General features: G+C 33.5%; 1 long non-coding RNA gene across 1 annotated transcript in view; it reads right to left on the bottom strand.

Moving 5' to 3' along the window:
• LOC150108625 (uncharacterized) overlaps positions 1 to 18922 on the bottom strand; it is a 266756-nt gene extending 247834 nt beyond the window's left edge. Inside the window, exon 1 of the long non-coding RNA XR_016550667.1 lies at positions 18828 to 18922. This is a non-coding gene — a long non-coding RNA (uncharacterized LOC150108625). The remainder of the gene's footprint in view (positions 1 to 18827) is intronic.
• Positions 18923 to 21310: the final 2388 nt, after the last annotated feature.

The following is a 21310-nucleotide window of genomic DNA, read 5'->3' as shown; positions in this document are numbered from 1 at the left end:
TTATCAGTAATCGCTAAACTGTAACGTCCAGTGTCAAACTATCCCACTGTTCCAATTAGTCGCAATGATAATGCCTAACCAAGATTATAGTTACAATTCAAATCGCATTTCGTAGAAAGTGTAGCTCTATTGTGATTGCATCTAGGTATATTTCTATTTCTATAATGGTTTACAATAAACTTGTGGTCATGAAAATATCTCTAGAAACTTGTATCTACGTCTGAAAACGACAGTGTTGTCCACTTTCAAATGATCGATGATCTATATATTTTTCATTTTATCCTTCGCTAATATCAGCGTCAGGGCATAAATTTCTTCGATTCCTATAAGCAATCGGAAAATACCTTTTAAGGAGACTGAACATTTTAAAAAGAAAACGTACCTTGAGGAGGTGGAAATCAAATCGGCTTGCCTAAAGGTAATTCAAGTTCTCCCAGAAAGCTATTACACATAATCTAATGTAGCATCATTTTTCTCGATCACCAAAGGAATTCAGGTAACCGAATGATACACAGAGCAAAATAAATTATCTGGAGAATTTCATTTATCAAAAGCAACATATGAAGTATGTAACAGAAAATATATTCCAAAAATAATAAAAAAATAATAAAAATATGAGCATTTGTATCAAATAACTACTTAATGTTATTTGATTCAAATTCCTAATGTCAAGACACCACGTACATTAGCATCTTAACATTAATGCGAAGATTATAATGTACGTTAATAGACATCAAATATCTGTTTAGTGCACTTTAATACTTAACAGAACTGGTTATGAGAGTTTCCTTTTCGATGCAAAGAACATGTCAAAATCACATGTTCTTTGCATAAAAAAACCTGAATTTGAATCACTTTATAGTATAAAAAATTCATCTTTATAAGGAATTTTCAACTGAATGTGGATTGGTCTGTTTCATACTAAAATAACAGGATTTTTCCTCGCGGAAATTCTGATTTTTTTTTCTCGTGACAAACAGAAAAAAAAAATCTCTAAATCACATGCAATTAACACACAATAATACATTCGCGGTGGCATAAAACCAAAAAGGAAACTTGTCATACGTATGAGGGCATAATGAAGAAATTATCAAAAATCAGCGCTAAAATATTTAGGAGATTTGAGTGAATTTAAGACGAAATCTATTAGCTGAAATGCAATTAATCTAAGGGTGCGTTTAAACACGAGTTTCCTTGACTGTCTGATAACGACATCGGTTTTACAGAACCCAGTGGTCTTTATGTTAAATGCTACTAGTTTCAAATTGAAAAAAAAAAGCTTCGGCGCTTTTTTATCATTTAAATATCGAAACAAGCCTCAGTAGCTCATTCAGTTTCGACGATATCCTATAGTTGGAAAGATCTGAGTTCGATTCCGTCTAGGACCAGAACCTTCATGAGGGCTTTTCAACTGAAAATGAGCTAGCTGGTCTCACGTGGAAGTGGGAGGTTTTCCCTCCAGGAAATCCAGTTTGTATCCCTCACCCGCCCATTGGAACACACGCAATAGACCGAAATAATACACTATTCAGAAAGGATTGACCACTCGATCAGAGAATTAATTAGGTTTCAAAAGAGTAAAGTTACTTGTCCGTGACGATAATTAAGCCTAACGCAAAAGGGAAAATGGGAAATGAGGAGATATATCAAACCTTCTGTTCAAACACGAATCCTCTGTGACTGTGTGGAATCCCACAAGGCTCATGTTTTCATTTGTTAGGCCTTTTCCTAGCAATTAAGCATTTGCTGTCGACATTAAATCCAAATACGGCTTTACAGAAGTATTCTGTAAAGCCCACAAGTTAAAACCAAAAACTAAGTTGAAATTTTTTTGCTTTTCAATTTCTTTATGAAACCATTAGGTTCCTTCCTTTATTAATAACAAAGAGAAGTATTTTTTTATTTTATTAATGATAAGCTTCTGAATATAAAAGTATTCGCAGGTCGTGCTAAATTTTAGAAAGGGATAGGAATAGAATAAGAAGGGAAAAATTAGTTGTTTACTTATTGGAACTATCTGGGGGGGGGATGATTTAGATTATTTATTTGTCACTAATCTATATGCATGGATGACAAATCAAAATGATAAGATACTTTTTATTTGATAAACATTTCCTAAATGTAGTAAAACAATTTTATAATGTTAACGTTTTTCATAAAAATCTGGATTGCCAAAAATCTGGTTTTCATAAAAATCTGAGATAACGTGGGTTATCTCACCCACGTCTTTATTATGATTAATCAAACACGTTATGATGATACATCATATTGGCTAATAATTTGTCAGTCTTGTTGGCTGAATAGATAGCATATTCCCTCTTTCCAAGCAGGTTTCGTGTTCGAATCCTTCCGTCGTTATAGATGTGAATGTCCTGGATGTCTTTAGGTGGAAGATGAAGTTCAGCGCCCGATATAACATCACAATTTGCTTACTAAAGGCTTGAAGTGTTTGCATGAAAATTTGCTACTGTGGAGTAAAAAATAAATATCGCTCTTCAATGTATTACTGATGTTTTCTGTTGTATACTAAATCTATCTCTTTCAACTTTTACAAGTTTGTCGAATAGCATCTTTGTTTCATATCGTATCGGACATTACTCTTAATCGGTTTTGTTTATTTATTTATTTAAAATTTTTACGGTTTGTAGGTACCAAACTTATACGTTACTGAATCATCAATGCTTACTAAGGGATAATATTCGAATTCCGTTGATATATTACAAAAAAAGGGATATTCGTTGCCGAGCTGTCGGCCTAATAATAATAATAACAACAACAAAACAGTAGCCATTTCATAATATGCACAATAAAACTGATTCGGTACGATAAGCAAAACTTCAGATATGGGCAGTAAACTGGTCAAAACAGTTTATGAGTCGAAGCTATGGGGCTACATGAGGAAATAATAGGAATGGGAAGACCTACCAGTCCTCTGAATAGCACTGAGTTGAAAAAATAATAGTCTTCACTTGTGAAACCTGCCATAGGTACTCAGTATAGTTTCTGTTATAGCTATTTCACAAAACTTTGAAATTAATATTAATTTACGGGAGAAGCCAAAAATATTTAAAACCTTAAAATGTTAGAGCTCAACAGCTTAAACTCTCAACTTGTCCTTTTTTTATTGACTGTGTGCTATTTTATAATTATAATATAAAATAATGATAATCATGATGATATTCTGAAGTATCAAATGAAAACTAAAACTAGCATGACTGAACGCAATCAAATTTAGACACTGAAATTATAAACTTATTTGGTCGTTTTTATTATATTTTTATCTCAAACATTAATCAATCTCTTAACCTTGTTTTTACATGCAAACAAGAAGATAAAAGAATAATTTAGAATCGATCTGTACTTTTAAATGAAGTAGTCGAGTTGATTTTTTAATCTTTGGAAAAAATTTAAATGAAGTGCTTTTGCATTAATTACATTTGAAATATATTTTTTTTAAAATATTTTATGGAACGGATACAGAATCGAAGATGAAGTAGGACTAACCACTTTCTCAGAAATTTAGCAACAGTGTAACAAAAGATAATAAAAAATGTATTCTAAATTACCCTCAAACATCAAACCCTATTTGGAAGAAAAGAAAAGAAAACAACATTACAACCGAAAGAAAAGAAAGCCCCTGTTTTGTTAATGTCAATTCAAGAAAAGAGAGAAAGAACACAACCATACGCTCATCCACACACACACACACACACACACACACACATACATATCCTGACAGACCACGATGTGACATCACTATGAACAAACCAGTACATCAGTTTCTCGTGGCACTGCCAAGCGACTGCATTATCTTCATTGTGGAGACGCGTCACGCGATTAGCTCCTCCCAGGTGTGTGAGTTCTCATCGCTGTGTTGGCCAGCGTGTTGCTGCTAAAATACCCCGCACCACTGTTTGCTTCTTTCTTCTTCAAGTACCCAAGCGTTGTTTGCCGAAGAGGTTGACTCTCAGAGCCCATTCTCTTGTTAAGGCATTGCTTCTTCTTCGCGGAGCACTTTCATTAAACACCAGACAAACATTTTCCGGGTACATAAGGGGAGGCAGAGACATAATGCATACAGATGACTATTTATGTAGACTATTTATACCATACCGTGCTAGTAATATGGCTAATATCTGGATCAATCAATATAATACTATAAATTGGGAAGAGAAACGTTTTAATGTGCTTCATTTTATAAATTTCAGAAGACTTCAGGTTTTCTTGTGATTATGTATACAGACAAAGAATTTTATAATTCCCACTGTTATTAATATCTCTGAGTAATTTTAATTAATTCAATGGATAATTATTTCGCTGCATAGTCAATAAATGTAATTAATGCATATACAGTTCTAAGTGAAATAATAAATTGTGAACTGGTTCATTATTTAAAGACTTATTCCCGAAGAGACATCTGTGGCATCATAGATGTCAAAGATATCTTTAGGGAACGCTGCGGAGTTATTAACGATAATGCAATACATAATAATGATATCGTTATGATGCATTTCATTAATGATATCGTTTTCGTAATGTATTGGTAATACTCCAAATTATTTTTTTAATAGAAAATATTTATTCTACAAATGCTTTTATTCAAAATTCACGATGCAAATCTTTTTTATTCATAATTTCTTAGACGAAATGATTGGTAAAGATGGGAAAATTACAGTCTGAAGGATGTGCGCTCTTTGACTGGAAAAGAGGATTGAAGCTTGTATAAAGTGAAACATATTTATAGGATCGTTTTTTTTTTCTTCTTCAAGTGAAGCTAAGAGATAACCGATATTATACAGTGATAGCAGGGCTTATTTCCCTGGGTAAAAAAAAAGACAAATAGGTCTGAGAACAAATGCATTTTATACATGGAATTTGGTGGATTTTCCAGTCAGGTAAAGTTGATTCCGAAAAGTTACTTCCTGCAATGAGTCATGAAACAGGTAAAGGTTTTGGCAGACTAACTGTATACAGGGCTCTAAATTTTCAGAAACGCAGGGCCTACTCATGCATGTTAACTTCGGAGCGCAGTGGGAGAATGAATGGGAAGAATTAGATGTGAATCAGCTTAAGTAATTAATAACATAGATTATTTTTGAAAAAAAAAATCCTTAGCAATAACTTGCTAAGTCTTTCTCTTTCTGGATAATTTGCTAATATATGAGAGATTTGTTGAGAAAAACAAGACAAGAATGATTTTGGTGTTTGGGTGGATATTTCAAGGTAACTCTCGGAAGAGATAAAATTTTGATCCTTCTCAAAAGAAAGATCGCAGAGGTGGATTTTGATATAAACATAAAAACAATATACAACAGGAGTTCAAGTATAACATTTTCAGTCTCAACCATGAATCAGTATATCGAGTATCAGCAGCACGATGATCTAACCAAAGCAGCGATTATATCAAGGTTCACAGGCCAACTTCCTAATTTTTTAGTTTTTTTATTTATTTTAAACTTACATATTATGATGTCGTTCTTAATAAAATGAGCATGATTACTGGATATTATTAAGCAGTCGTTTAAGTTTTCATAATAAAAGTTCTCATCAAATACTAAACTGCTAAACATAAACGTATCTATTTGGATTCCTTTGTTTTACTAACAACACGTACCATACATGCACGAGCCTACGGGATTTGAATCTCATCTTCGATGAAACAACTTTTATAGGGGCTTTTCCACTGAGGGAGAGTTATCTACCTTGATAAGGAGATGGAAGGGTTGGAAGAGTTTTTCCTCCAGGAAACTAGAATTTTCCATCCTGCACAAACAGACAGGTTGGCCAGAAGGACACACTCAGTTAAGAGCTGTAATATACTGACCTCATAACTTCAGTTGCTTTGACCATAATCCCAAATAACAACACAAGTGCATGCGTATCAGTGATATACAGAGGATTCTCTTATGAAAAAGTATTTCAATTAACTTTTCATATTGCAGGTCGATTGGTCGAAAAGAATATCATCTTCACTCTCCAACCAACAGGCTGTGGGTTTATCTCGGAGCAATGAAACCTCTGTCTTGCTTACTGAAGTTTTAGAGTGACTTGAAGAAGCACTTTGTTTAGTTTCTAATTTCGTTACATGCCATATTGTACCAAACTTTTTTACATAAAAAAAATCCTTTCAGTCTCCAACAATTGAATCGGTCAAACATAAAGTGACATGCATGGATTCTGTTTTTACTTTTCAAGTACATTTTATTCAACTATATCTTTAATTTGATTTACGTAAGTAGTTTAAAATAAAACTGTAAAACTGTCAACTTCGAGGAGGCAATGATAAATCGGTACCACACACACACACACACACACACACACCTTTACTCTTTCCTTTTCTAAGAAAAATTATGTGTGTTAGAAACTTCACTCTAAAATTTCTAGTTTTAGCTATATTTTATCCTTTACTTCTAAAGTAATAGGTCGTTTCGGTTTCATCGCCACTTTAGGATTTCATATCGAGAATAAGAAGAGGAAAAATACGAGCAAAGATCTGATAAGTTAATTGAAGATACATAAAATACCTACAGAATAAATGCTTTTTGTCATCATGTACCTCCAGACTCGTTTTACTGCTTTTACATGATCTTCCTTCCTGACAACAAGCAATATTTAGCTCAGTGCTGTCACCGAAGGTTACCTCTAAATAATTTATCCAGCTTTCTTTTAACAAAAGTCTCCAGAAAGCAGAGTAATATTAATTTTAAGCCTGATGTACTTTATAGTTTTTACACTGAAATCAGAGAATGCGCACGTTTCGAGATTACTGGGGCCGTTATCAATTATACACGCTCCAGAGCTGCGCCATCAATCACAGACCGGCATGGAAAGAGTCTGTTCAAAGAAATACGTGAATACATTTGTGGGTGAATTGTTGTAGATTTCTCCGGCGCTAGTGACAGATGGCTCTGCCGTCAAGTGCGTGTTTTAAACATTTTTTTTTTTCTTGATGGGTTTTTGTTTCTTTGTGCAAGCACCAGTGACAGTAAGATCGGCCTAGAATTTAAAGAATTTTTTTTTTTTTAGTTAAACATCTTTTTTAATGTTTTCGAATTTACAGCAAAAAAGTTTTTCGTGTATTCTTGTCGGTGTTCTGCATACCTTTCAAATGGGTCAAGAGATAAACACTTTGTAACGTGAACTTCAAAAGATATGCAAAAAGTCTAGTTATCTCTTGGTATCCATTTATATGAAAATGTTTCGGTTGGAAAAATTTTAATATAAATTTGGTTTCCAAAAAATATACTTTGATTACCAGTATTGACAAAGTGATACCAGCTCAATTTAATATGAGAAAATCTATGCATCATCATTCTTACATTATTACATCATTATAACTTCTTGCTGACAATTTTCTTCTATTAATAACGATGTAACCCTTTCATGTTGTACGATCATAATATCCTGTAAACCGCCTGAGGGTATATATCAGGAATCCGATGATGATAATGAAAATCTTTGCGTAGTCACTTTTAATTTATCGTTTTATCGTTACTTCGGTACTGGACATCATACAACCACAAGAGCAGGGGGATATCACAATCCAAGAAAAAGTGGATTCAACTTCATTTACCAGCCAGCAGTTTGGAGGAGTGGGTAGTGGAGCCGCTCTTCGACCAACACGATGTGGGTTTTCATCCCACAGTAAGCAGAACTACTTGTGGTTGTTGAAAGATTTTTCACTTGGATATAAATTAAATTAACTAAGCCAAGAAATTCTATTCTTGTTCAATCCTTGATACCTAATCCGAAAATCCTCCTCTAGACTTAAGGCCTCCTTGAACATTCCAAAACCCCCCCAAGTGATCTCGCATCTGCCGATGAAATTCATTTACTACCTAATGCTTAATGCGGTATTCGAACCCGTAGCCTGTTGATTGGCGATCAGATAACCACTCCGCCAATCAGGCCCACTGATTAAACACGTGGCTGAACGAAAAAAAAAAAAAAAGTATATCGTCGTGGTGTGACCTGAAAATTTTGAATGTGGTTGCCCTGTGAGCTCAAATTCGGAGTTTAATTAGAGTATGGTTATATACCATTTGTTTTTATATGTATTCTTTATATGTAAACTTCTACGAGCCTTTTCTGCAAACAGCACTACTATGTTTACTCTATCCTATCCTGCTCCTTTTTCTTCCAAGTCTATAACAATGCTGTCTTTTCACCTTCTCTAAGAAGATATCGTAGTATGGTCCCATGCATTTTTTCAGTGTATTTTTCGTTCACTACTCTGCTCTTATTCATTCCCTTGACATTACCAAATCATCCAGGATGACAATCTTTGATTCTCCAGATGAGAGACGGAATATCGTATATAAGGTATAGTTCGTTATTGGTTTGTCTGCATTTACTTATTATTTTGAACAAATATCTTTAATTAGTAGTATAGTAATATTAATGATTAATAATTGATAAGTATTTAATATTAATAAAGTTATTTATTAAAATGTATAATATATCGTTTTGGTCAAGCTCCTAAGATCACAGGTGGTCTAATGAGAGTTTTATGTGGGGTCTACCTTTCTCCTGTATGACAGCAATCAACATACTACAAAGTATTAAAGCACTAAACATAGCGGCCACTGCATTAGAAACCTTTATGTAGATGTACGTAAACGTCGCTTGCACAGTGTGCATGCAAAATACTTGGTCAATTGCGCCACCACATGTTCTGGGCGACTATTTAAGAATGCTGGTGGTCAGTAATCGTCAATAGTCGTGATAACAATCGGGAAAACAAAAGATCCTTTGGAGTTCGATAAAGGGCTTATTGTGGGTACCCTTCTGACTGGAGCCACGATTTTGTAAACACACGAACTGACTAGTTTCTCAAAAGGTGAGATATACGGGTGTGTAATCAGTGGAACAAAATCCATGTTGTTTGTCATGTGAATGTTTTTTTTTTAATCTTTAAACAGTTTTCAAAGAAAAACTGTTGAATATAATAGATCGATTATGGAGTAATTGGCCAACTGAGTATTAAAAATTACCTGTATAACTGGAACATGCCACACGCGCTTTTTAGTTGGAAGAGATCTGAATTCAATGATGTCCTGACGAGATTAAAGACCTCAGGAGCTTTTTCAATTGAAGGTGATTTAGTTAGTCTCACACCGACTTGGAGGTAGCAGGATTTTTTCTCCAGGAAAGTTGGATTCTTTTTCTCGCAAAATAGACAAACCAGCAGAGAAGACACATAATTAATAAGCCAAAAAAATTATTGAATGGAAGGGAAATGAAATGAGGAAGTGTCCTAAGGAAATGCGTCTTGGAACTATATGGAGATGCTAACAATTACTATTATTAATAATTAATTAATTAATTGTTTTAGATGGTCATAGAATGCCAAATTGAAATAAATTGAGACATTTGGATGCTATACGCACTTTTTACACAATCTTTGAGAAGTTTTGCAATTCAGTAATCGAAAATTTTTAAACAATGTTGCGAAAACCACAATCACCTAAACAATCACATCTTCTAGAAATAAAAAAAAAAAAATCAGCTAACGCCTTTTTATTCCCCGTATACGGGGAGTAGGCGAGGCCATTTAGCCCTATCTAACTTTTGGAGACTGAGTGGGCAGTTCAATCTCCACTGGTACCAATCAGAGATAGATGGCCCAAGGCTATCACTAATTAAGCGGTACTCAGTGAAGAGAGACGGCTCAAATGTGCCGCCATCTCGTGGTCCCTTACCCTAACACAATATATTTAATGTCTGAAATAATGTGGGTTCTACGGTCGATTTTCTTGCGTTTACAGGACGAAAAACCCGAGTTTCCGGGAGAAAAAACCTGCTTGCCCGTGCCAGAGATCGACTAACTCGGGAACCGGTCGAAAAAAGGCTTAGAAAAATTTCCTCTAGTCGCCGACTAGACTCGAAACCAAGTCTTCCTTCGTGCGGCCAAGCGCGGTGGGTGGCAAACGCCACATCCACCGAGCTACACAGGCTCCTTCTAGAAATATGCATCATTAATTTTAATTTCTATGCATTGAATTAAAAACATTGATTCAATGCGGTGCGTTAAAAATTGTACAAAACAGTGAAGTTTTGAAAAGATATTCCTTAAATTCCCTGCGTATAAAATACTCACGTATTCCTATCCTGCCCAGCACCCAAACACAAACACACACAGAACCAAATTCCACAACGAAGATGAATTTTTAATTTGTACAGCTAAAGGACTTAATTAGTTATCAAACTTGTTGACTTGTAAACGATCAATAATTACATCAATGTTGACTGAACATAATACGGTTGATTATTTTTTCAAGCGCAAGAGTAAAGTTTGTTAGAGGAGCTGAACGAAGTTCAGCTTTTCTAACAAACATGTTATAATGCTCGATAATAAAATGTAGAAAATTCTAGATATCTAAGACACTGAAATTTCGACCATTATAATAAGTCCCTGAAATAAGAACATTATGAAGAAAATTTCGAATTTAAAGTTATCGATATTACTGCACACATGTAATTGAGTCCTCCGTAGCTCAGTCGGTAAGAGCTATGCTCTCTGGTCGTAAATATCTTGTAAATGACCTTCATAAGGGCTTCTCAACAAAAGGTGCGTTAGCCAGTTTCATATGAAGATAAAAGATGTTTTCTTCCCGACCCGGAATCCTGAGTTTTTCATACCACAAAACTGGCAAATCCTCCAGAAAAAACACCAGCAATGAAAGGAAGTAATACACCACTATCCATAGTTGCTTCCGCCGTATATTCAAAACAAAACAATCCAATCCACCTTTCTTGTAAAATAATAATAATAATAGAAACAAAAATTTAATTCCCATTATTAGTAACAAGTTTCTACGACTTTTAAAGTAATCACAGAAAAATCAAATTTGCCTTTATGCAAAAGGTGACTTTTATATAAATTGCATGCATTGAATACAAAAATGGTATTCGTATACTAATCCGACACTACATAAAAAACGTTTTTACTAGACAGAAGTAGGCAATGTTGAATTACAATGAGTCAATTCAAATTCGACATTCTCGAAAGATCTGATGGGATTACGTCACCACATCATATGACACGTTTATATGCAACTATTGGTGTTCATCGTCCTTAATATACCGCGATCACATTACCACAAAGAGTGGGAACCGGAAAATGCACAACTACCACTCTGACCCCAAAATCTAGTTTTGTCCCCATGTGATTTAGCATTTGCTTTTACCTAACTAGTATCGTGCGTTTGATGTGACTTTATGGAGTGAATTTTGATGTAGTAACTCATGTGCTATTGTACAAAGGGTAAACTTCGTGATTTTTTATCGCTGTCTGAAATTATAGTTCACGATATCTGGTAAGTGTATGCATAGTGCAGACTCGTTAACCTATATGTGTGTGGCGAAAATGCGAAACTAACATTCACTCCTTCAATCACGAACACATACTAGCTGTATTCTGAAAGGTCATGAAAGATCAGCAGTTAAAAGGTCAGATCCATTCATCAGCACTCTTTGCTGTCCCATTGCTATGGAGGACCCTAGAGACCATTCAAATGACTACCACTTATGTTTCGGCAAGCATCTTCAAATTTTCTGCAAAATCTAAATGTAATATAAAATGTCTAAATATATCATTCAGGAGATGATGATACTTTGCCAGTTCTTAAACTACCTGAGACATTGATTGTACATGAAGATAATTCGACGGCTAGACCTGAAACTGTACTATCGTATTCTTATGAAGCATCTTTAGATTTTCTGCCACAAAAATCATTTTATTTCAAAAGCGTCAGGAAAATTTAAATTATTTGTTTTTGGTTAACTGTATATGGTTCTGTAGTTTGTAACTAAGTTAAGGGATTAATGGAAACGCTTGGGAAAATCATAATTTCGATGAATCAACGTTTTAATAGATACACCCAACCACAGTTTAAAGAATATGTTTCCTTTAAACATATTCTTTCAACTATATATAATAATAAATCTCCGGCTATTCTAGTAGTATTGGTTATCCATATGAAGGTTTCTTGGGAGAATATGGCCTTTCTTTCTTAAATATATTAAGAAGGAAATATATACTATGATAAAAGATGCAAAGAGTTATACTTTTAACAGGCACGCAATTATGCTTCACGAAATAGTGTTGCGTTTTATGAGAGTAGGATAGTCAAGCAAGAAGTTGTGATTATGAGATTAAAATGACCAGTTCAAGAGAGACGAGCGACTATTTCACTGTCCTCTCTTGTCAAGAATTAAATTAGGTTTCGTCAGGACTTTTCTTTGAGGCTTTAAATAATGTTGGTGACAGAATATGGTATTTAAAGAGAAAGTTTTTCAAAAATAAGTTCCCATAGCTCTTTATTCTCTGAAACATCCTCCAAGAGAGAATAAAAGATCCTTCTAAATATTCTCCAAGGACGACAACCTTCAACTGTTCGAAAATGAATACCAATAGGTTCCTTCTCGCAAAATCCTGCCCAAAACACAAGCCGCTAATCTGCTATTGGTTCTGCAACTGCTTCTGTAAGGGAATGATATAAAAAAGTATCCTCAAAAAATGTTCACGAAGTACAATTTTCTATTTCGTAGAGATATAAGTATGAAAAATGTATCATGATAATTTCTAATTATTTCTCTCTCTCTCTCTCTCTCTCTCTCTCTCTCTCTCTCTCTCTCTCTCTCTCTCTCTCTCCCTCCCTCCCCCTTTCCCTGTGTATATCTGTGTGTGTGGTGAAGAACTGCAGAAGCAGTTCATAGGACTGACCAAAATTATTAAATATGATTACAGTTCCATTGTTCTCTTTCAGATATTTAAAATATACGCTACTTTCTGTACCCAGTTCTAATGATAAATCACAGCAAATTAACGTCAAAAGATGGTAATATTGTGGTGAGGGGTAATTTGGTGGTTCCTTCTACTGATATAATAAGTCAGTGATTGGTAACTAGAATTGGAATGATACCACTACTACCTTGCCTTTTCTTGAATCCACAGACCTACAGTATTACCGATTTCAATCATTCGTGAATGAAGTTTGCCACAAAACAGTTAAATTTTCCATTTCCAGAATTAATTTTAATAAACACGCACGCGCGCGCGCGCGCACACACACACACACACACACACACACACACACACACACACACACACACACACACACACACACACACACACACACACACACACACACACACACACACACACACCAATGTTTATTCTTCAGAATATTTTGTTGTTTGGTTCACTCAGTTATAAATATCTTTATTAGCTGTTTTCTGTTTTGCTATTAAATTTTAATTTTATGCAGTTTTTAGTGCTTTTTTTTTAACAACAAGAGTTCGCTTTCTTATCAACAGTGATTAACCGGAGCACTAGTTTAAGTGATACTTAAAGTTAGTTTATTTTTAACCTCATTTTAAATCATCATATTCTGAAAAAAGAAAGAAAAAAAGAAGAAAATAAAAATTGGCATTGTTTCCACTGTTTCTCTCAAAGAAAACAAGAGTTCTATAAATGGCAAAAAATGTACTGCAGTCGAGAATGGGACTAAGTAAAGGGTTGTTGCTTTTCAATTAAAAATTAAATGCAACGGATAAAACCTCAGAGTTTGTAGGATGGAAGTCTCAATCTTTTCAGAGTGGTTGGACACAGCAAATTAATCAAAGGACAGTAACATGGGGATAGTAAATAATTTAGTGGCTCCTTCTACGGATTGACAAAACTGAAGTACCGGAGGACATAAACATAATGAAGCTTAATTTGGGGAAGAAGAAAGGAATAGGAATATGTTGAAAAATATATATGAAAATGTTTTGGGAAAGGAGAGTTCAGGCAGTTATGGGGGAAGTGTGAGGGGAAGGAAATTTGCTAAGTGGACAAACTGCTTTTCGTTCTATGATTGGTATATAAATGAAAGAGGAAGGGCATGTATTTATTCAATGCAATTGGAAGATTAAAGGAGAAAGGGAGCGTTTGTTAGAAACCCATAACTCACCATCGCCCCTTTGATGGCAACGGATTATTACAGTTTTGCTGTTATGGAGAAAGGATTGAAGATGGTATTATCACTGTTTCATATAGAAAATATGAAATCAGATACGTATTCAATTAATGAACTGTCTTCGCTCAAAGGATTCAATGGGCAACGATCTGTTGAAGCCTGTTTTCCTATTACAATAGCAGATTTTATTTAGGGATATGTGATTGGCTTTTCCCGAGTGTGTAGAGAAAGTTCTAGTTTGGCGAGATGAATAGGCCACAGCCATTGAAGAAGTTTAATGGTTCAATACTTTAATCAAATAACATACTGGAACTGGTATGTCATTTGATTCAAGTTAATATCCATAGTATAGCAGCTTTTCTGGCTTCAAAGTATACGGCGAGTGCACGTTGACTCATATAAGAGTCACCAACTCAACAGAACTCTAGGTTTTATTTTTGATGGAATGCAATGGTATGTTCTAGTCTTTCAGTCTAAATATGGTTTAGGCTAACCGGAAATTCCTATGAATTCTGAACTTACTGTTGATACAAATGTACATCGCAAGCTGAAGGAAATGACGTACACATTTTTATTTAATTTTATTTCTTAGGTTTTATATGCATTTTTAAATAATTCGGGAACCATGCTCTAGAGACCAAGCACGGAAGTTTTCAAATCACTTTAAGCCTTCTAATAAACAAGATGGTAGTCTCACACTAGGTGAATCATGAAATTCATCGCTTATCTAAATCAGTTACAAACAATCATGTTCACGACGAGATTCAAACTCACAGGCTATTTGATCAGAAGGATAAGCTATCCATTTGGCAACCCAGTGTGTTCAATTATTATTATTATAAATCCCTCTTGGAATCAAAGAATCATCGCAGGAAAAAAAACACTACAGAAAAGTAATCTAACAGACACATCCGTTATTCCTTGCCTTAAATAAATTCACCATATGTGCACTGCGCGCAAACCGTCTTATTCGACAACGCATTCCATTTATTTCGCACTCTCAGTGTATTAATTTAAAAAAAAAAATTTCTTCGCTCATTTACTCGACGTCTTGATTATAATTTTCAGGTTTAGACTTCTGCCTGCCCTATACTTATATTCATAACCGATATTTCGGAGATCCGATGTTTGTTACCCGCCTCTGTATTCTTTCCAAATCTGAGCATAACAGCCCATATTTGGGCTAATAAAAAATGCATTATACACCGGAGCTATCTCCTACAGCTACTTGTCAATATTTTTTTCACTAGACGCACTTTTTTGTGCTGCTATCACCACTATGATCCTTAAACTTCAACCCTCCATCCTTATTCCAAACTTCCTTATTTCCTCTTCTCTATCTCCCGCTTCAGCATCTCTAAAAATTCAATAATTACATTATTATTTTCACATAACAGGAAATTCAAGCAATAAAATACCAACATCCAGAATGTCTCAAAAACCTTTCATGACATACTGCTGGTTTATCGCTTCCAGAAACTAAATTTTGGCCATACAAATACTTTTAAGTTTGCATAATGTGAAGTAAGCAGCACCTGAACACCAAGGCTTCTTGTGGAGGCAACAACTAATACCTTCACTTCATCTTCGGTTTTTTCACTCCTCTGACTCGCGTCATTTTTATATTCACACATACAAATTCTTGAAAACCTGCATTTTAAAATCGCTGTAAAATTTTTTAAAAAGTAGCCTGCATCCTGCATCCTATTTAATAAATGTACACTTTGATAAACACTTTTCTACTTCATAAGATTTCTTTAAGTATCTTTCATCTTCTCAAAAACATTTCTCATTAAAGGGAGAAAATAACAGTTCTTATAACCAGAGAACTCTCTCTGCTCTGTGTGTGTGTATGTGCAATAGAGAGAGAGAGAGAGAGAGAGAGAGAGAGAGAGAGAGAGAGAGAGATAATTCATTGGGAACTTGTGCATACACAACATTTCTTCCTAAATGACACAATAAGTCGCCTCTCTGGGAAATGTGCTCTCTTAACAACGGCCTTAATACCTTCCTGGTGGTAGAAATATTGCTGTCTCCGCTCCCACTTATCTGTTTCTCGCTGTTTTAACTATAACGTAGAAGAACCTTGTGCATAATTACGCATACATCTACATATTTATTATTCAAGACTTTACTTTTCTAAGAAGGGGTTTCGTGCGCCGCTAATGAAATGAGTAAGAAAGATAAAGAAGGGAGAATGGAAAAGATGAGAGTCGATCTTAGTAGATGGAGCAGACTATGTTATGTATACTTTTCTTTCACTCGAATACGAATAAAGATGGCTCCTTACATATTAAGAAACACAACAAAATCGCTATAACTTAACTATGTTGATAGTCTTCATTCAGCTTGTTTAAAGTCTGAATATACGAATACGAAAAGAAGTAAGACTGTGTGAATTATTACAACACTGTTAGGAATCACTTTCATATATTGAACTCTTTTACATCTTTGTGTTGCCATGGTATGTACAATAAAATGAACTGTGCCTGACTGCAAACTAAAAAATAATAATGACTAATTTCTTGTTAATTTCTTTAAACACTAAAAAAAAAAACTTTGATCCGGCTTGAATTATATTTCCCATGCTTATTTATTTATTTATGTGAAACAGATTCATGAAAATGTTAATGTATATGCACTCAAAAATAATTTGCGGAAAGATGTACATAAAAATTATATCTAAATTATTTTGATTATATATACTTAACATTTTTAATGCACCTGTTTCAAATAAATAAATAAACCCTAGAAATGTAATTTAACCTAATTAAATGGTTTATTTTATTTTTTATTTAGTTATTTAGCTAAACTGAACTTTGAAGTGATGAATGAATATGTTTCAGAATAATATTTCATCCTACTTCAACTTCGTATTAAATGAAAAAAAAAAGGGAAATAAAATCTATGTATATGGGACGTGTTTCCTACTTGAATATTTATGCATAAAACTTTAACTTAAATCTACTATAGAAAATTATTATTATATTTTTCATTTCAAACATTTTTCTTTGCATTCAACTTCAAGTAATAACAACAACAACAACAACAACAACAACAACAACAACAACAACAACAATAATAATAATAATAATAATAATAATAATAATAATAATAATAATAATAATAATAATAATAATAATAATAATAATAATGACAACAAAATGAACTAAAATAAACAGATTTTAAATTATCAGGGATCGACTTTTAAAATATCAGTTGAAGGATATTTCCAGAAATTACAGATTTTGGTAAAAAGGCACCTGTCCTTGAGACATAAAAGCAGGGCGAATTTATACACTGAGCAATGAGCTTTCGTACTATTCCTTCTTACACACTTGTGCATTTTTATTTATTTAACTAAACTAACGTCAAGTTTCATGTAATCGATGAAGATACTTCATAGTAATTCTGTATCCTATTTCAGCTTCACATTGATACCTTTAGCACTCAATTCTGGTTCAATATGTACTTTACAAAGGCGTTCTCATTATACTGAATAAAATTTGTGATGTACGTTCATGAAAGTCGTAGAGTTGTTCTCTTACAAGCCACATAAAAATACTTGGCATGGGCACATTTAGGAAGAGAAAATAGCTCAGGATTGTGATTACAACTACTTTCTTCATGTAATACGATCTATTATTATTAAGAAAATAATGCAGTTTAGAGGGATGAGACTTTCTGTTAAAAGTTATTCTACTAAAAAAAAAAGAAAACAAAAACTGGAAAACCTATAGCTGTATGCCATGATTTTCTACTTTTCCTAATGATTACTATGTATTTAAGAAATTTGCATAATGGAACGAAGTAACTTCAAAAATATCTAAAAATTTAATTCTATTATAAGATGAATTAAACTCCCACCCATAAAATGCTTATTCACATTTCTTTATTTTTCAGCTTGCAAACGGAAAGAAGAACAACAACAGCAGCAGAAGCATCCCAATGCCCCCAAAAAGCCTCGTCTTGTGTTTACAGACCTCCAACGGCGTACCCTACAAGCTATTTTTAAGGAAACCAAACGGCCCTCCAAGGAGATGCAGATCACCATTTCACAGCAGTTAGGGCTCGAGCTAAGCACTGTGGGTAACTTCTTTATGAACGCCAGGAGGCGTTCCCAGGACAAATGGCAAGATGAGGACAAATGCAAGACAACCAGCTCAAGCAGTGCAACAATCGCCAACAGCTCTCTTTCCACCTCCACTACTCCCACCCCTACACCGACACCCATCCTCACAACCACAGTAACACCTGTTGCAACAGTTGTGGCTGTAACCACGTCATAACCAATCCCCTCCTTCAAAAAGCAGCGCTACCTGCCGAAGTGAAAGCACATACAGGACTAAAGAAGGATGGGTGAAGATAGTTCGCTGTAACACCAGGAGAAGTCACCAGTCCATGCACAATCTAGTCTTTAAGCCTATTTAGAATAATTATTCATGTACTTGTGAAACGAGGTAATCCTCGCTGCTAAGCCTGATCATGAGTTAAAAAAAAAAAAGCAGGGAAAAAAACAAAGAAAAACTTTAAAAGTATCGTACCCCTATTTAAAAAGCTTAAAAGTTTCCCAGGTTTCACTCAAAGTGAATAAATGCACATTGTTCTATGAATAAATCTCTTTTTTTGAAAGGACATGCCAAAAAGTTCCTTCACAGCGCGTGTTTTATATTCAATACAATTGCATTATTCCACGTAAGACAAAACTTGTTTTTTTCCCTTGCTGCATCAGCGGGTATAATGACAGCAAAGAATAATGCTTAGTTCTAGGCAAAAATAGGACTGGCAAATAATGATTAGGCTTAGCATGCTCGTAGGTTGATGTCATATTAGGAGAGGCGGTCTGACAATGAAATAACTTACGGCTCAAAGTTCTATATACTGCTGCAACATTCCTAAAGGAAACACGACCAGATAGATAACTTGAGAAAGCTATAAATGTGTACAGTAACGCCTAGGCTTATCTGGCTTGTTTCCGTTCCTGTAAAAAAAAAAAAAGTAAAAAAAGAAAAAAAAAAGAACAACGTCTAAATGTATACCGCTAGGTGGCAAGATAGAGCATCTTTGTAATGTGATGTTTAGAAAAAAATATATATTACAAGTAAGCGGTCGTAGATTTTACCAAACCTGTGAGATTCCCTTTATTTAAAATATAATTTGTAAAATATATACAATATATTTATTTATCAGACATCGAAATTGCAAACCGGAATAATACAAATGTAATTATAGATATGTAGATAATTATTTATTAATATATTTATTTATGTCGTTTATAAATATATGAAATGTTAATCTTATATTTTACTGTGTTATAATTATTTATAATTTGTCAGACGATAATAGCAAAAAATCGTTAATTTAAAAAAAGTCAGTTTGGAGTTTCCAAATATTTCATTTAGAAAAATCAACTAAATTATCTTTCGATTTATTTATTTATTCGTATATTACCTTATTTTTATATAGAATATGTATGTGTATGTGTGTGCATTTTAGAAAATCCTCGATATTATATAAATACATATTTAGACAGAAAATCTGTAGTAGAAGAAGAAGAAGAACTATACTAACTGTGGACTTTTAAAGTCCAGAAAAAAATATTTTCCCCCAGTGTATTAGGGTAGAATAGTGTGGTATGATTAAACATTGTCTAGGAAGATAAAGCACTATTTTTGGTTATGAATTGCCTTAACTAGTGCCGTACGTCACTGATGTGTTAGCAAAAACATAACAAAACACTAAAATCAAACTTGGTTTTTCTGAGTCAATTTTACAGATTCATCCGATGATTCAAAACACAATTTCTTATTAGCCAGTATACATAGAACGTTTGCCAAATAACATTACATTTGGGTTATTTGGAAGGTTGTTGTTGTTGTTACCATGACATTATGAATTCCATTATGCTATGATTTCGTAAATAACTTTTATTTTTGATTTTGTAAATTCGAGCTTCACTTACCAATGTATATTAGGCAGAATTAATTCAACATGATGCAACGATTATTTTATTAATTCATACTTCTAATAATATCACATAGGATTTCTAATCCTATGTTTTGTTATTTCATAAAATCTTACACTAATATTTATTTTAGCATAATGCTTACCAAGGGAGTTAAATGCTTGATGAGGTGTTGAGAACACTTAACATCTTAAAATTGACGTGCTAATTAGGTATAATTCTCTGGACGAGTCTTTTGGCTACAGAATGACATTATGCTGTTTAATAATAATAATAATAATAATAATAATAATAATAATAATAATAATAATAATAATAATAATAATAATAATAATAATAATAATAATAATAAACAGATTCATTAAAAGGGACTATAATATTTTAAGAAGTTTCCCTCAATTGTATTACTCATTTCATAATTTTCTTTGTTATGAATACTGAATGTTAATTTTTTTTTATCTCCAATGCATCTTTATTCTTTCTGAATATTTCATTGAATTCTGCTTGTCTAAAAATTCTGTTAGTAATTCGAAATACAATTTCCTGTTTATGGTTTCACTGCAAACTGCAGTCCTATTCTACAATAGGACTTCCAATAACACAAAGCGCATTGCGATATCGTTTCTTTAAGCAAAATGACAAAAATATTTTTCTTACATTTTTGGAGATGTGTTACTTCGTTCTTTGATCACAAAATCTAATAATACATTCTAATTTATCAACGGTATAAGTGAATGAATTGCATCATGATCATTAATATTTGTCTTTCAAAACTTTAAAGTTTTGAATGTAATATTTTTGGTAAGGCAGTTATTTTGCTAGTTTCACCATTTAAAGGACAATAATTAGTTTCCTTTCAGATGTGTTCTTATTTGATCTTATTTCTCACTCTCTCCATATAGTTCTGAGGCAAGTTTGCTATAGCTACGAGTACACAATGGAAACTCATATTAATATCAACTACTTTAAAGTTAGCAGTGTTTAAGTTCTTGCAAAAAAAAGAAAAAAAATAGTCTTAAAATATTTATTATTATTATAGGTGCCTATGTATATTGAGGACAATGTTTCTGATAGGCTGGACTATCATATCACCGTAAGAAAAGGGCGTTACAAGTAAATTCTAGTTGCTGATTAGCTGACTAGGAACTTTTAGGCCATTTTTTCAAGAAGTTCTCGAATTATTATTATTATTATTATTATTATTATTATTATTATTATTATTAGCATCAATTCAATAAGAATCTTTGGAGCCAAGCAAGAAAAGAAAAAAACAGAAAAAAGTATCAATTTTTATGGATCAAAGATGGTAAAATATTCTTGAGAAAGTCACATACTTCAAAGTCTATACAAATAAAAAGCTCTGAAGATATAGACAGGGGTT

This window comes from Typopeltis vanoorti, chromosome 3 (assembly GCF_054136105.1).
Source record: "Typopeltis vanoorti isolate ZY-2024b chromosome 3, IOZ_Tvanoo_1.0, whole genome shotgun sequence".
NCBI classification, from domain to species: domain Eukaryota; kingdom Metazoa; phylum Arthropoda; class Arachnida; order Uropygi; family Thelyphonidae; genus Typopeltis; species Typopeltis vanoorti.
This window is presented reverse-complemented; position numbering and strand designations above follow the sequence as displayed.